The sequence below is a fragment of the Pteropus medius genome, unplaced genomic scaffold, assembly GCF_902729225.1.
Source record: "Pteropus medius unplaced genomic scaffold, Ma_sr-lr_union100, whole genome shotgun sequence".
Classification (NCBI taxonomy): domain Eukaryota; kingdom Metazoa; phylum Chordata; class Mammalia; order Chiroptera; family Pteropodidae; genus Pteropus; species Pteropus medius.
Window position 1 is genome coordinate 2,239,446 of NW_024349802.1, and position 16,209 is coordinate 2,255,654.

Consider the following 16,209-nt stretch of genomic DNA (forward strand, 5'->3'; position numbering starts at 1 on the left):
TAGATAAATTCATGCATCATGTGAAATTGCTCCCCCAGCAGGGGTGGGGACCAGAAAGGGCCGTGATGGTGGCCAAGAGCTCCCCAGGGTGGCTCTCGCCCTCTGGCGTTCCTGGGCCCCTGAGGATCGATGTGAGAACTGTCCAGCTTCAGGTCGTAGCCGGCATATCTGACTCTTGGAAGACTGGTTTTGGTTCCAGGTTGAGTCTCGGGGTGTCCTGGGGCTTTAGGGAAGATGGGCCAGCTCGGGAGCCAAGCTCAGCTCCCAAGCTCCACTCACGCCAACACGGGCTCTGCGGACACGTGGCGCCTGGGCACTCAGGAGTTAAAGAAGGACACTCTTCCTCATCGGCATCCGATTCCTGCTGCCGCTGCAGCAAGTTTCCATGACGCAGGGGCCCAAAACCAGGGAAGTTTGTTGCCCATGGTTCTGGAGGTCAGAAGCCCCCAGTCAGCTTCACCAGGCTGAGGTCAAGGTGTCCGCGGGGCTGGTTCCTTCTGGAGGCTCCAGCGCACCCGCGGCCCTTGGTTCCTGTCCCGTCTTCAAATCCCTCACCACGTCTCCCCCTCCGCGTCCTGATCCCGCCTCCTCCTTGCAGGACGCAGCGATGACACTCAGAGCCTGCCCAGAGGACCCGGGATTGTCCTCGCCTCCAGATCTTCCGTTTAATCCCACCAGCAGAGTCCCTTCTACTATGCCGAGTGACGTAGTCACAGCTTCTGGGGATCAGGATGTGAACATTTGGGGAGGCCCTTTCCAAGCCGACACGCGGCTGGAACAAGCCTACGGAAGTGACGGCAGGGGACGGGTGGACGACGGTCGTCAGGCACGGCCGGAGCAGCCATCGGGCTGGCTCCGGGGAGTGAGGCAGGGCAGGCGCAGAGCAGAGGCCGGTGGCTTCCAACAGGACAAGACTCGGGTCTGCTGGACGAGGCGGGGTCCGAGGCGCGCACGGGGCTGAGCTGGCGGGACGGCGAGGCCATGGATGCAGAGGGAGGACAGACCAGTGCGTCCAGTCCCCAGCCTGGCCCGGCAGAGCCGCAGGCCGACGTCCGTCCATCTTCGCGCTCAGCCTGCTGCCCCCAGGTGGCCCCGGGCACGCTGGCTCACGACGGCGGGGCTCCCCGATGGTCTCCCCCGGAGGTGGGCTCGGCCACGGCCTTTCGCAGTCATCCGAGCGGGGGTTTGTTTCAAGGGGAGCGGGAATGTGGGAGACCAGATCGTTTAAGGTCATCTCCTGAGGCGGTGATGGGAACGCCAGGCACCAGCAGCCATTGCTTGGGGGTTGATTTCTTTCTCCGGAAATTCCAGACATCTAAGGCGAATGACAAATTCCCAGGTAACTTTTCTCGGTTGATAAAGTGCTCCGATTCTGGATTCCTTCGCTGCGGCAGGCAGAACCGTCCGACGGCCCCCCACATCCCCACGCCCCGGGGGCCGCCGCAGCGCAGTCCCCTCCCTGCCGGCGGGCGGGACCTGTGGGTGTGACTGGGCATGACGGGGCGGTGCGCCTGGAACTGGGTCACGGTCTTCGGCGAAGGGGAAGGATCCCCGCAGAGGTGACGAGGCCCAAATCAGCTTGACGTCGCGTTAATCAAAGCGGAATTTCCCTGAGGGGCCTGAGTGAATCAGACAAAATCCCTTAAAACAGGGACCCAGTCCTTCCTGCTGACTTCGAGGAAGTAAGCCGCCGTGATGTTGGAGCGTCCCCGGGAGGGCCACTGCTGGACGGGGTCCTACGACCAGGGAGCGGCCCCTGGCTGACAGCCAGCAGGAGTACGGGAAGCTCCGTCCCACACCCACAAGGAACTGGATTTGCCACCACCCGCATGAGCTTGGAGGAGGCCCTGACCTCCAGAAACACGCATCCCCACTGACGCCTTGACCGCGGCCTGAGGCCCAGAGCAGGGGACCCAGCAAAGCCACGGCCGGACACCGCGGGATCCAGCATGTGTGTTGTTTTCAGTGGCTAAATTTGCGGTCACTTGCCGTGCGGCATGCCCTGGCAATGGCAGATGCGTGAGGATCAACGTGTGCGTTTGCAGAATGGACGTGTTTCACTGGATGGGTGTCTGCCTCTGCGGATTTAATCACAGAAGCGGGCCAGGGCAGGGTCACATGGCACGGGATTTCCCCTCTTGGGGCCAGTGACCTGGCAAGTCTTTGTGGAGGCTGTGAGCCAACGGAAAACCGAGGGTGATGAACTAAACGACGTTCCAGCGTCTCAGAGGTGGCTCTGATGATATTCTCACCAGGAAAAACTTCCGTTTTTAAGTAATAGCGTCTTGATTGCGCATTTCCATTTGTCGTGATGTTTTCTTCTGCCCAAACAAAGAAATGATGTATTCTTTACAAGATAAAAACCAGCCTCCTTTATTTCAGCCAAGCTAGGGGTCTCATAGTCCCCACACTTATAATAAGATCCCAGATTTCACATGAAAGCTGCTTATCGATGGCCTACTTTTTCCAACATGGTAGCATGTCAATAAATTGGAGAATATTTTAGTTTGTTAGATTTCCCCAAGCTTTCCGGAGAAATCCTTAGACAATTTGCCATATAAACCGAGTTAATTGCTTTATAGAGCAGGGCCATATCAACTATTCAGATACGCCATATGACAGACATTCATAAATACAAGGCAGACATATGTGTCAATACAGTGATGTATAAGATAATTATTTTTATTACGTGAATTTCTGAGTTGAAATCAAGATAATCTCAGCTGTACTAATGCCTGGCCTGTCCCTCACTAGTCGTCAGAGGAACAAGAAGGGAAAGCTCTGGGTATTTTTTTTCTGATTTTTCTCAGTTCTTCCTCATGCCTGGAATGTAAATCTCCGGGCACCATAAAATTGAATAAAAAAATGTAATTTTAAATTATTTTTTATTTTAAGTCAGATAGGAGCATAATAGAAAAAGATCATCAAAAACAATGAGAAGAAGTAATTGTTAATTTCTACAGTACCTTGAAACAGAAGCCCAAGAGAATAAATGGAATAAGGATACTATTAAAATTTCCTCTTTTATTATATCTCCTCTGCCAGAGTAATTGTTGCTGTGTCCAATATATGCATGGCACAATTTACGAGCTGTTTTCTATTAGTTTTTAACATTAAGATATACAGAAAGAGAATGAGGAGCGAGCTTTCTTTGCTTAATTAAATGACTGGCGAGGCATAGGTGTTGCTGGCCAACTCTTATACATGATATCCAAAGCTGGGGTACCCAGAAGAAGGACCCTACGCAATGCACATTCTTCCTTTATTAAGTGAATATTGATGCAATATTATGCATTATTTTTCCGGCCACCACAAAGGAAGGGGCACGTGATTCTTTTGCCGCAAGAATTATATATTAGTATTCAGAAAGAAAAAATCCCTAATATATCATTCACAGAGGATTAAAGGTTTTCATAGATCCCTTCCTTATGAAATCACGGCCGTGCACAGGTGTGTTTCAGCTTGGGCGTTTTCAGTGGTGCGGGGGCACGGAAGAGACACAGGGGCATGGTCCAGACGCTGGATTCCCTTCACGAGCTTTCCAGAAACAGAAACTTGGCCTCGTTAGGATCTTTGAGTGCACTCAAGGCCGGGTCATCCCAGTAAGCCGTGTTACTAGCTGTGATGAATGCCAACCCAACACAAAATTAATGTTGCGTCTTTTTTTTTTTTTTCTGAGAGCTACGTCCTATTTTCTTTCTTCTCTGTGCGTCTGTCTCTTTACCCACACACACACACACACACACACACATCATTACACACACACACACACACACACACACACACACGTGTTTGTGTGCATTAAGACATACCCTACGTATGTAATTATCTAGCCCAAGAGCAGCCCTCTGAGGCAGGCACTATTAATATCTCCATTTTACAGATGAAGAAACTGAGGCAAAGAGGCTGGAAGCCAGCAAATGCACCCAGGCTCGTCGACCTAATGCGGGAGGGCCAGGCGGTTGGCGGATTTGGTCAGTCAGCAGGTATCTATTGAGCACCTAGTGTGTACCAGGCCCTCTCCTAGGTACTGGGCACATGTGATGAACGCAGCGGACAAAGTCCGTGCCCTCGTGGAGTGAACATTCATTATATTTAACGATCTATTCCCTAGTATGATGCTGGCACTACCCCCGGCCAACCTCAGCGAGTTAATTAGCATCCTGGGAAAATGCGTGATGGAGTGACAAGTCTGCGTGGGGGGCTCGGGGACTTGGCGAGGCAGGCTTCCCTGCTCAGTGGCTGCACGGTCTGCTTGGGTGGGCCCTGGTGGGGTGTGGGCACGTGCGTCAGGCGCTGGTTGATGTTCGTGCAAGGCACGCACGGCGCCTCCTACGGCTTCAAATGAAACCTAAAGGCTGCTCATAGGGAAATTGACCCATATTCGGTTTATCGGCTAATCAGTGACACCTCTGCCCACACGCTTATCAGAGATTTTGCAACGAAGATGGGCTCCCAACGGCCAGAGGCTTCTTTTTATTTTTATTATTATTATTTTTAATGACCCTAAGAATCCAAGGACTTTCGTGAAGCAGCCCTCAGGCCTGGGGACCCTTGGGCCCTCCCCCACCTCACATCCCTTTTGTGCTACGGGTGGCATTTTCTGCGTGAGCCGTGACTTCTCTCTCAGTTGCCTGTGTGGTGCTACCTGAGCCGTCCCCATGTCCCCATTGAAATGCAGAAGCTGAAAGGTTTACAGTGGACGTATATAGTGTTACCGACAGCACACGAGCCCTTCCAAAGAGCATCGTGGCTGCGGAGACGCAGTAATTCACATTTCCAATATTGCTAATAAAATTTAACAAATGGAAAACCAAAATGTCAAACAAGCAATAACACGGATCGTATTTCTCTTAGGCCGAGTAAAGAAAATCATGGTGACTTTAATTGGTTAGAATGACGAAAAGAAGAGAGAGGAAAAAAATAAAAACCTCCGTGAGTTACAGTGACTCAACTAAAGAGAGACTGAGTATAATTTCACTAAAAAGGAGGTGGCAATAACGTGTCATGCCCAGGAGAGGAGGTGTGCGATCGACTTGAACTAATCACGGGGGTGATGGATGCTGTCCCCTCTGCAGACGCCGGTGTGCCCGAGGTCAGAGACCAGTGAAAGGGTGGCTGTGCTTTAGTGGACCGCGGCATCGTATTTCACGGGGCTCACGTCCTAAGGAGAGAGGAGTGATGTTTACGGGGCGCAAAGCACTGGGGGACTTTGTGAGGGAACCGTGGCTATTCGGCTTGTCGAAAAGCATCTCCGTGTTTCCTCCTGCATTCCCGAGGCTGAAGCCCCCACCTCTCCGACGCTCATCCACCCGCTTCCCAGGGGACCGCCGAGGCTGGGCTGCTCTCTGGAGAGTCCTTTCAGATTTCCGGACTGTCCCTCTGCGTTCCCACAGTTGCGACACGGGCAGGAGAAATGCTGAGAGTGACCGGGGTGAGCTCGCTGGATAATCCCCTTGTAGTTTGTCACAACCTGATTCGATGCAGCCAGCGTCTCCCCTGTCGATGGCTTTCCCTTAAAACTTCGAACCCAGCATTCACAGGAAAGAAATTGTGACTTTTATTCAAAAAAGGAAAACAGCGCTTAGGGTCCATGCGACAGAATGCGAAAGGGACAAAAGCAGCCCTTGCCACGTGCCGTCCAGGTGCTGCGTGGCAGGCCCCCAGATGCCCGGGTCACCGGCTGCAGGTTTCCGCATCACCGAGAGGCCGTGGTGTGGACACGGCGTCGCCAGTGCAGGCGCCGATGATTAAAAACCCCACAACTTTGTCGCGGTCTGCGTTACCTGCCTCGGACTCCCCTGCTCCCCGAGCAGCCACCCGGCGCCAGCTCCGGCTGCTACCTTCAGGACAGAATATGACTTTTCTTATCTGCGGCATGTCCAGAGGTTGCACCTATGTGACAATTCAAGGGTTTCGTTTTTTGCTTTGTTTCCGTATTTACAATGATGTGGCTAAAAATCGAAACACAAATAAAACGGAGGAGGTGTCCAAGTAGCTACAGTTCGATCCATGTTTCATACATATCACGTTAAGAAAGGTTAATTCTGTATTAAATATAATCAAAAACACAGTACGGGGCTTGTCACACTGACGCGGGTGGCGGGTACACACTGCCACTCAGCAGGAAGCCTTGTTATATTTTTTATATGTTAGGAGACGTCTACTTAGAATTGATCAAACCTTTGCTTCCGAAACATATATGCCAACACCTCCGCAACACACCATAAACCAGACTCTCAGAAAATAATAATGATGCTTATCAGTCACTCGCCTTGAGTTTGCTTGTGAAAAACCTCCAGCTAGCGTGCCATTGGAGCTCTTAAAACATAGATCTTTTTGCTGTACTGATAATTCACTCTCAGCTTGAGATTGATGACTATGTGAAGTCCATAAAAGATGTTACCACTATATTTTGTTCTTATGATTTATTTTATCATGTTGTCAAGGTTTGCAGAAAACAAGAAACAAATCAATGAATGTCATGCTTAAATATTAAAGAAGGCTGTAATACACATTTTTATTCAGATGCCTTATTCAATCTTGCAGCTCAGAAAAGGGTAGTAGCGAGCAAGCTTTTATTTGAATTACTTTTGGAAAAATTAATTTAGGAGGACTGTTGAATTGTGAATGGCAAAAGGCAGCTAACCTTATTTGCTTAAATAGGAATGTATGGTAGCAGGACTTCTTGGGAAAGCAGCACTAACAGACCACGGGGAGGTGGATGGGTTTTAAAGCATCAAGAACTTGGACTGGAGTGTGCTTAACGAATTCCAGCGTGGCGAGGAGGGTATTTGGAAAGAGGCGAAGGGGGAGACGCGGCTTCGGGGGCGGGGGGTGGATGCTGTGCACTTTGCTTTTGAAACGAATCATTTCCTTCATCATTATATGGCATCAAGACCATCTCTTCCCAGGGCCGGCAGCGTCTGGAAGTGTGGCATACTCCAGAGCCGCTGGCCTTTCCCACACCTCATTAGACAGCAAGCAGAGAGGAACAGCTAAATCTCGCTTTATTTGTCTGAACCGGACGGCTTTCTGAGAAGGGGACCTACCTATGCAGACGCTGTCAACCGCGTGTTCACACGACCCGGAGCTGGAGACTGCGCCTTTCCAGGGCCTGAAAAAATATCCTCTGAAACCCTGATTTTTTTTTTTTTTTTTTTTGGAACAGAGTAGAATGCGAACAAAAATGTTCAAAAAAAACGTGTGTCAAAAAATGAAACTCTTAGGTTGTGTCCCAGGAGTCGAAGCTTTGGCCTAATCCCTGCCGGAGGCTCGGGTCTGTGCTGGGTGGGGGGTGACCAGACCGGGGGACCACCCGCCACGCCGAGGTCCTGTCCTGAGTGGCTGCGGACTCTCCGAGAAAAGCCACGAGGCTTTGCGTCACCTCATTGCGAAGATCATTTTATTATATCATGTTATGCTCTTGCTTCGTGGAAATTCGTGACCAACACACGGTGTTTGCGGTGATTCCAAATTAACATGAATATTCAATTAAGCACAGACTCTACTCTGACAGTTCAGAATAAACTGGAGTTTATTTGAATTTAGAAAACAGATAAATTAGGAGGCAATCATTTGCATCACAATTGATTCTTCCTTCCAAGGGAGGGTTCCTGGCGGGATTCTCTAAATGGAAAGCTCTCCAAGCACTTTGAAAGATATAATTTGATTTTTAAGAATTTTCTCCTCACGTAGTTTTCAGGACCAGGCCTCTTGTCTGAAACAAGAGTCATCGCGATTTAATTTGGCGATGAGACAGCTTCGCCGCAAATATCTTGGACTGAAGACCCAGGTGCCGTGCGCGGACACCGCACCCAGACGCCGTGCGCGGACACCGCACCCAGGGGCCGTGCGCGGACACCGTACCCAGACGCCGTGCGCGGACCCCGTCCCCAGGTGCCCGGCCTCCTCTCCGTTCTCCTTCTCTCTTGCTCAGCCGAATGCAGATTCCAGTCCTGTTGGTCGGTTCACGCACGTTCAACCAAGCCTGGCTCCGGCCCTGCCGGACAGGAGGACGCGCTCGGAGCGGCAGAGGAGCTGCTGGGGCCTAGGCGGCCGCCCGGCCATGCACCAAGGAACGAAGTGGATGCGGAGGGCACGGGCTCGGAGGGGCGGCTTCGGGGGCCTCCGGTTTGCGTGGTTTCCCGTGATCATCGCACACGAGTGAGGAAGGGTCTAGTCAGCATTCGCAAAGCTGCTGTTAGTTATAGGCAGCCAGCAGCGTGCGCGCGTGCGTGTGTGTGTGTGTGGTTGCCTGGTGGCTGCCCGGGTCGGTCACCTGGACAGATGGCACTCTGGGCCAGTCTCCTGGACGGCCGCTATGGTGCCGAATGCAGCAAAGAGCGGACTTCTGTGCGGGAAGGAGATGCTGAGCTGGGCGTGGCCAGGGCAGCCCTGGGCCGTGGCTGGGGATCCGTCCTCTCCACAGATGCAGTTGGCCCCTAGGGCCCCTGGGTCGGACGCGTCTGGCTGGAGGCTGCTGTCCTTCCTTGCTCTCTCTCTTGGGCCCTGGGCCCTGGGATGGCACCCCAGGACACTCTCCCTCTCGGGGCCGAGGAGGACAGGAGTCTGGCTCAGCATCAATGGAATGTGGACACGGACCCGGCACTTCCCAAGCCATTTCAACAGGTCTAACGGCAGAAACGGTCACGGAGCGAGGGTGACGAGAGACTTCGGGTGACGAGAGCGAGTAAGGCTCTGAGAAGTCCTGCAGCAAAGGGACGTGTGCATCTGGTACCATCCCCGAGGGAGGCCCGTCGTGCAGAATCCCTGCTGGACTAGGCCGTGGGGCACGTGTCCCCGGGAGGCGCAGAAAGCGGTCTGATTCAAGGGCGTCGTTCTGCGATGGGACGCTTCGTCCCCCTAACTCTCCTGGGGATCTCGGGGTACGCGTCAGCTAAGCTGGCCCCCAGGCTGGATCTCCTAACTGGAGGACTTTGGGCCATGGCGGGATGACTGTTTTGAAGTAGCAGAGCCTTCTGACGGCTGGGGGCCTGGCGCGTGCCATGGCGAGTCATTTGGTGCTTCCGTGTGGCATGAACACACAAGCGTCCCTTCTCTAATCGTACGGGACAATTCTTCCCGTTGCTAACACACGACCCTGAATGCACAGGCGGGTGACAGCCAACAGGAGGCCGTGGCTACGCTGCCGGCGGATCCCGCGTCGGGGCCACTGTCTCTGGCTCCTCCTGGAAGAAGCTGCGCGGAGCGTGCGGGCCCTGCGTCTGAAGGACCGGCTGGCGCGTCCTCTCCTCTCCCTGCTTGGAGTTCCAGCAAAGCGGGAAGCGTCCACTTCATGGGCACGTGTCATAGGCGATCCAAGAAAGATGTCGGCCGGTGTCTCCATCGCCCGGAGGCGGAGGAGAGTGAGGAGGAGTGCCAGCTCGGCATCCAGCCATCACGTCACTATACCGTCACCAAGTCCACACCCGGGCCCCTGACTGTCTCCACGTCCCCTCCTGAACTCCGAGCGCACCCGACTGGGGCCGCCCTGCATGACACGTGACGCGGAGCCTCTAACGAGCGTCACGGCCCCGCAGGAGGCCTGCAGCGTGAGCCTTGGGAAGCAGGAGCTTCCTGGCAGCCCAGGCGGGGACCCGCGTAGGACAGGCCACCCCGAGCAGGCGGCTCGACCTCTCGGGCCGGACTTTGCTGGAGCGCAGCGGCTGGGCGGTTCGGCCCACTCACGGCCGCCACCCATTTATGCCTTCCTGCAGCTGCGTAGTCTGCGTGGCCCCTCTGTGCCACGAACCCGACAGGACCGGGGTGCACGGCGGTGGATCCAACGGTCTGTGACTGCACGAAGACTACGGGGGAGGACAGGAAAGAGCGGGGGCCGCCAGCCAGAGCCGCCCGGGCGGATGTTTAATTGCGAACGGTGAAGGCGAGGGCAGGGGCCTGCAGAAGCACATGACGAAGGCACTTGGCCTTTTCTTGATCACTCCAGGGATCGTCCTTAAGGAAGCGACGCTCTAGGGTTGCTCTGAAGGGGAAGGGCGATCCCTGGCGAAGGGGGCTTGGCCGGGGTTTCGGGACAGCATCAGAGGCGGCGTTGCCCACGTGTGACCTCGGCTGTGCTGTTCCCTGGGGACTTCCATGCGGCTTTGTCGTGTGTGGTTCTGGGGAAGGAGAGGCAGAAACGCCTGGAGACTTTGCGAACTCGGGCTGCTTTTTCTTTTCCTGATGGAACCAGGTGTTTTCGGCTCCTGCTCCGCCCAGGCGGAGGGCTCTTGCGTGCCGCCCGCGGGAGGGCCGCAGGAGCTGCTTGTGAGACGGTTCCATTTCTGTGGCTTCCACAGCTTGGAGCTCTGTGTCTCTATAAAAGCAGCGACACTGGCCGTGCAACCTGAATTAAACGGATGGACCCTTCTTCCCATCTGTCGGACGAGACTGTCAACCAGCCTCCGGGAGCCACGTCGGCTGTGGGGAGCTGGTGTACAGACGGTGTCCCCGACCTGTGCGGCACCAGGGACCGGTGCTCCTGTGAGAACCTAATGCCCGATGATGAAGCTTCGCTCGTCAGTTCTCACCTCCTGCTGTGCGGTCCGGTTCCTAACAGGCCACGGATTGGTACCGGGGGGATTAGGGACTCCTGGGGTAGCTGGACCCATTATGCGGGAGGCCACAGAGCAAAGTGCGGTGTCTCTCTGAGCCCCGCGTCTGCTGTGCCCCCCTCAGCCAGTCTCCCCGCTCCCCAGCTTCCTTCCCGTCTGCACAGAGCTTGCAGGCACACGATGCTGAGCAAGTCACCCCCAGGCTTCAACCACCTCTCAGCCTGGAAGAGAAAACCCTCCACATCTAGGGCGCCCGTGCCCCTCCAAACTCCTCTCCAGCTGTTCCTCGCCCCCCACATCAGTGAGTGAACAGTCGCCTCGAAAACAAGTGTCCACGTCCTGGCCCCAGAAACCGTGAGTGGATCCGAGCAGGAGGAGGGTCTTTGTCGGTGTTATGAAGTTAAGGATCTTGAGACGAGATCGCGTGGACGTAGGGCGGGTTCTGACCAGCACCTTGGTGTCAGCTGCCGGCCCCTTGAACCGCGAGGGTATCACTTCCGATACCGTCATTTGTAAACCTGCCAGTTTGCGCTGATTGGCTGCAGCAGCCCCAGGAAACTCAGAGCCCAGTGCTCTTTTCTGGGCTCTTCTCCGTGGGTGGGTGTTGGTCCGGCCCCACCCTCCGTGAGGGATGCCTCCACAACTCTCGACTGCCCACTGGGGACACCATGGCATGTCCACACCTCACTGCCGTCTGGTCTCCTGCCTCTGATCTCTCTCTTCACCCCAGAAACAGTAGGAGGCCCCGTAAGCGGTAGGAGCTCATGAGTATTTACTGAATTCGTAACAACTACACTGACCGCTTCGGGTTGCAGGGCGGCAGAAGAGTGGAGAGGCGGGGGGCTGGTTTTGATGCTGGAGCATCTCCATGTCTTTCGGCAGGCGCTGCGTCCACGTCTGCCTTTCATTCAAAACGCGCTGGACTGTAGGCTCCTGACCCGGGCACTGAGGAGTCAGAAAACAAGAGCCCCTTGCCCTCCACAAACCCACGTTCCAGCGGCAGGGGCTGACCCGTAAGCAAATGCTACCTCGTTGGCACAGTTGTCGAGTGGGCTCATGTGCCAGGCACCGTGCCAAGTACGTTGAGTACTTTAATCAGGGGCGCCAGATTTTGCAGACAAAAATACAGTGCACCCAGTTAAATGTTATTTCAGATAAACAACAACTTCTTTTAGCGTAAGTAGGCCCTACACAATATTTGGAACCCACGCTGAAAAGCCAGTCGTTGGGTTTCCTCCAGTCCGTTTTTAACAGGGCGCCCCGAATGCCCAGTAGCCCTGAATCTAGCCCGCTCAGCAGTCCTACGAAGTGGGTTGTAATAGGATCTTCAAGTTACAGATCAGGAGACGGGATGAAGAGGTGGTGTCATTTCACTTCTGCATCGAATCCGGAGCCCTTCGTCCAGGAGACAGTGACCCGGGCCGGGAAGGGCGTGGTCCTCATGCTCCAAGAGCACACGGCTTTGCAGAGCTCGCCGGACCGACTGCCCGTGGGCAGCGCTGGAAACGCGCCCTTGGCAGAAGCAGGGAGGGTCTCCAGCAGGGAGGGTCTCCAGCCGGGAGCGGGGGGCGGGGCCGCCGTGGTGCGGAGCGGAAGCGAATCCAGAGCCTCCTGAGTGAGCCGCCCCGAACGAGCCTCGCGCTCTTGGAAAGCGGGGCGTCGTGGGCCCGTGATCCCGTCGGCTGTTCCTGCTCATCCCCGGCTGCGTGGGATGTTAACGCGTGGCCGGCCTCGCAATCGCGCTCTTGCACTCGGTTCAGACATACATGGAAACTTCATCGCCAAAGCCTTCCCTCCCTGTGGAGTCCCCGCCCCGACGCTGGAGCCACCTCCGACGGGAGGCGACCCCTCCGCCTCGCGCCCTGCTCCCCACTACTTCCGCACGATCCCCACGGGCTGTTTTTCACGCGCCTGCTCCCGTTGCTTAGTCACCACTGGACACTGAGAACCTCGCTCGGTGCTCCCGTAAGTGTTTGAGTGGAGGGACGGCGGCCCACCCGGCGGTGACTGCGCCCGGTGACCACGGGGACGGCCCATGTCTTTTGTGGCCCTTGTGTCAGGCTCCCGGCCGCGCCCTTCCTCCTGGCTGCTCCTCCTCCTCCTTGCTCGCGGGTCCCAGTGCGGTTGGGCTGGATGCCCTGAGCGTCATCAGCCCCCTGGGTGCTGGAGGACAGCCCCCTGTCCTCACGTAGGCTCTGAGGACTTCTTCATGGGGTCTCACTGCCATCACGAAGGAAGTGTAAGAACTCAGGCAGGTGAGGCTCCTGATGGCCGAGCAGGTCACACCGAGTGTGTTCGATCAGCCTGTCTGATTCCGGGTCTGAGAGGCGTCGTCAGGCTTGGGTGGGAGCCACCTGGGACCTGATCAGGTGGGGACCGGGGGAGGGGACGGAGATCCACCGGCCCTGAAAGCAGGGTTAATTCCTGAAGCTGAGACTCGTGACTGCTGTGTGTTCTCATAAATCAGCAGGGAGCGGTGTGCACTCAGGGTCCTGATGAGGGGACAGGCCCGGGAGGGAGCGCAAGGCTCCGCCCGCCCGGTGCCCAGGCCGTGGGGGAGAGTCTGGCCGGCTTGCAAGCAGGCTGACCGAGGCCTCTCTCTAGCAGGACGAGAGGCTGCCAAGAAGGCAGCAGTGGCCCCTGCCTGTCACCAGCGTCATGCCCCAGGCCCGTGGTCACTGCACGAGGACTCGGCTGGGTCCGAAGCCGGCAGGCTGGCCTCCTGAGGGGGATCCTCGTGTCCCTCGACTTCCCCACGTGCGGCCTGGCCAGGGGCTGCTGCTTCTCCTACAGCCACAGAGTACTGGCCACACCGGCAGTGCCCAGCCTGTGTCAGCATCCATCCCTCCCAGGGACCACGGCAAGCGGAGGGGCCGGTGGCCTTCCAGGTCAGGGGAGGTGGGTCCAGTGTCCCTGCCTGTCTCTCTCTGACCCTCTGGCAGTGCTTGGCAAGCTGTGACAGCCAGGAGCCAGCCAGCCTGGAATCACAGCTCGCAGGAGGCCAGCGAGGGCCGCCACCTGGCCCAGGGCACACACAAGGACTTCTCCTGGAGAAGAACCAGCCTCTTCAGCTTTTGAGATGGATTTGCATCATGCGTGTGTTTTATGCCCATGGGGGTCTTAGAATGACAGATGGAGAGAGGACTGGGGGCGGAAGGACCCCCAGGAACCTTGGCAGATGCGGCCCACAGGCGCTGAGCGACCCGCACCGCTCACGCGGCCCTACCTGGAGACAGCTGTGGGCAGTTCAGTGCAGATGTGGCGTGACGAAGTGGACACAGCACGGCCAGGGGCCAGCACCTTCGAGATCGAATGCTAGCTCTCTGGCCAACGGGCCCTTAGCTTCGGCCGGGTACCCTAGCTTTCGAGGGCCTCTGTGCAGTGGGCCGATGCCAGCAGCCCTTTCTGAGGAAGGTTGTGAGGGTTCCACAGGCGACCCAGGTCGGGCCCCAGGGGAGGGCTGGAGGAGGGCCCAGTGTCTAGTGAGGGCTCGGCAAACGGTCGCTGTTTTTGAGACCCGGGGGAGACGGGTTTACGTCACAAACGAGGCTGTGGATGGAGGTTGGCGTTATTGTTTGCGAGCTGCCTCGTAAAGTGTTCATGCAAGAAATTTTAACCTGACATCTTTAAATGTTGGCACAAGCACAGGACAGCGGTGACCATCACTTTCCTGCCCCCGCCCCACACTCAGGCCCAGCACACTGTTGACCGTGTGTCTGCTCCTACAGCAGGTGGGGGGCGAGGACTCGGGGCCAGATGGCGGGTCATTTCAGCCCTTCGCCTGCTGCTGTGTGACCCCGGGCAAGTCACACACTCTCTGTGCACGATCCTCATCTGCAAAATGAGACTTAGAAAAATAACTTCCTCCCGGGTTGCTATGAGATTGGGCGAGCTGATGGAGTGTTCATCGTCGGTGCTGGCTGGGACCTGCGGGGAGGGGTGGAGGGGTGACCGGGCGGAGCACAGGGCATTTTCCGGCAGTGGAACTGTCCTGTGTGACACCACGATGGCGCGTGTGTGACATGCACCTTTGTCGGGCATAACGCACAACATGAGGAGCGAGTCTCACGTCATCTGCCGACTGTGGTTGACAGTGATGAGCCCGCGCCAGCCCATCCCCCGTCACGAATGTCCTATGCTGAAGTCGGGGGCGGGGGGCCACCGAGATCTCACCGGACTTCCCGCTCAGCTTTTCTGTAAACCTAAAATCGCTCTAAGAGACGAAGCCCGTTCACTGAAAGCCGTCAGCTCTCCGCGTCCGAGGCCACTGCTGTTTCTCTGGCCCCGCATTCTCTCGAGCTGTGCGTGTGGTCACTGCCTCCTCCATCGGCGCCAATGCCATGCCCGCCCCGGCCGAGCTGCCTGCTCTTTCGCGTCCATGCACTGGCTGGCCATTGATCGACATTGGATGGGCGAGGGGAAACCGAGTTTCTAGGCCGTGATAGAGAAATTAGGGGCGCTTCTGGACACCTTCAGGCCTCTTCCGCCCCCTCCCTGCCGCTCCCGCTCCGGCACCTTGTGACCAAGCTGCAGCAGCAGCAGCCTTGGGTGGCGCCTCCCAGTGACGGGAGGATGTCCTGCATGCCAGCTTATCTGCCCTCCGGCTGCCAGCGCCGGCTCGGTGCCGAGGGGTCTGCCTCCTCGCTCAGACTTGCCCTGTGAGTCATCAGGCATTTTGCACCGTAGGCCATACCGGGAGCCCCAACTCCAGCCAAGAGGCAGAACGTGCAGTAGGGAGAGCGGGGCTCGCCTAGGCGCCGACGCGCACGCTCGTGTCTGCTTAGGCGGGGATTAATGTCGCACCCATTCTCCTGGCTTCCGTGACCTCTCTCCAGCAGAAGCGCGCAGCCTGTCTGCTCTCAATGGCAACTTGGTCTAGGTTATTTTGTTTTCTGTCTCTCCAGGTTTTGCACAGTAAGTGCGATTACAGCTTCTTAAACCCAGGAAAACGCACCTGCCCCACAAACAGTGGGAAATGAGGGGCAGGAGGTGTCCTTTTGCACCTTCGGGGGTTAGAGCGGGTTTCGATGTTATCGTTGTGTCTGTTTTATCCCTAAACAGCACCTTGCGCGTGTGAGTGCGCGTGCGCGTGTGTGTGCATGTGTGTCTGTGTGTGTCTGGTCTAGCGTTCCTGGAACAAGGTAGAACTTCCTCCTTCAAAGTCGTCTTGTAGAACCCTTCCCAGAAGATGCTGGAACGATGTGATGCCCATCTCTGATGCTGACCCCAGAGTCTGAAAATCTCTCTTGTGAGGAGTATGATGGCGGCGACCCCCTAAGCTCTGCTCGTCACCTTCAGGGACTCACAGGATTCTTCTTGATGGGCTGTGACAACCTGCACATTTTGGTCCAAATGGTAAAATTAATACCCAATAGAGAACTACATGCTTTTGCCACAATTAAAGAGGAAGACAAGCTTGGGAACAACTCACTCCGTGGCCTTCGAGAGCCACACGGCCCCACCGGCTCCAGTGAAGTGCTCAGGAATATTGTGAAAATTGGATCCAGGATGCAGGCAACGTGCGGCGTTGATAATGCCAACGTGACAAGTTGTCACTTTGCCGCATGTTCCTTAACATGACTAAACCTTAATGGCCAGGTTATCCCGGCTACTCTAGAATAATCAGGGCAACAGGATGGGAATGAATGGCAGC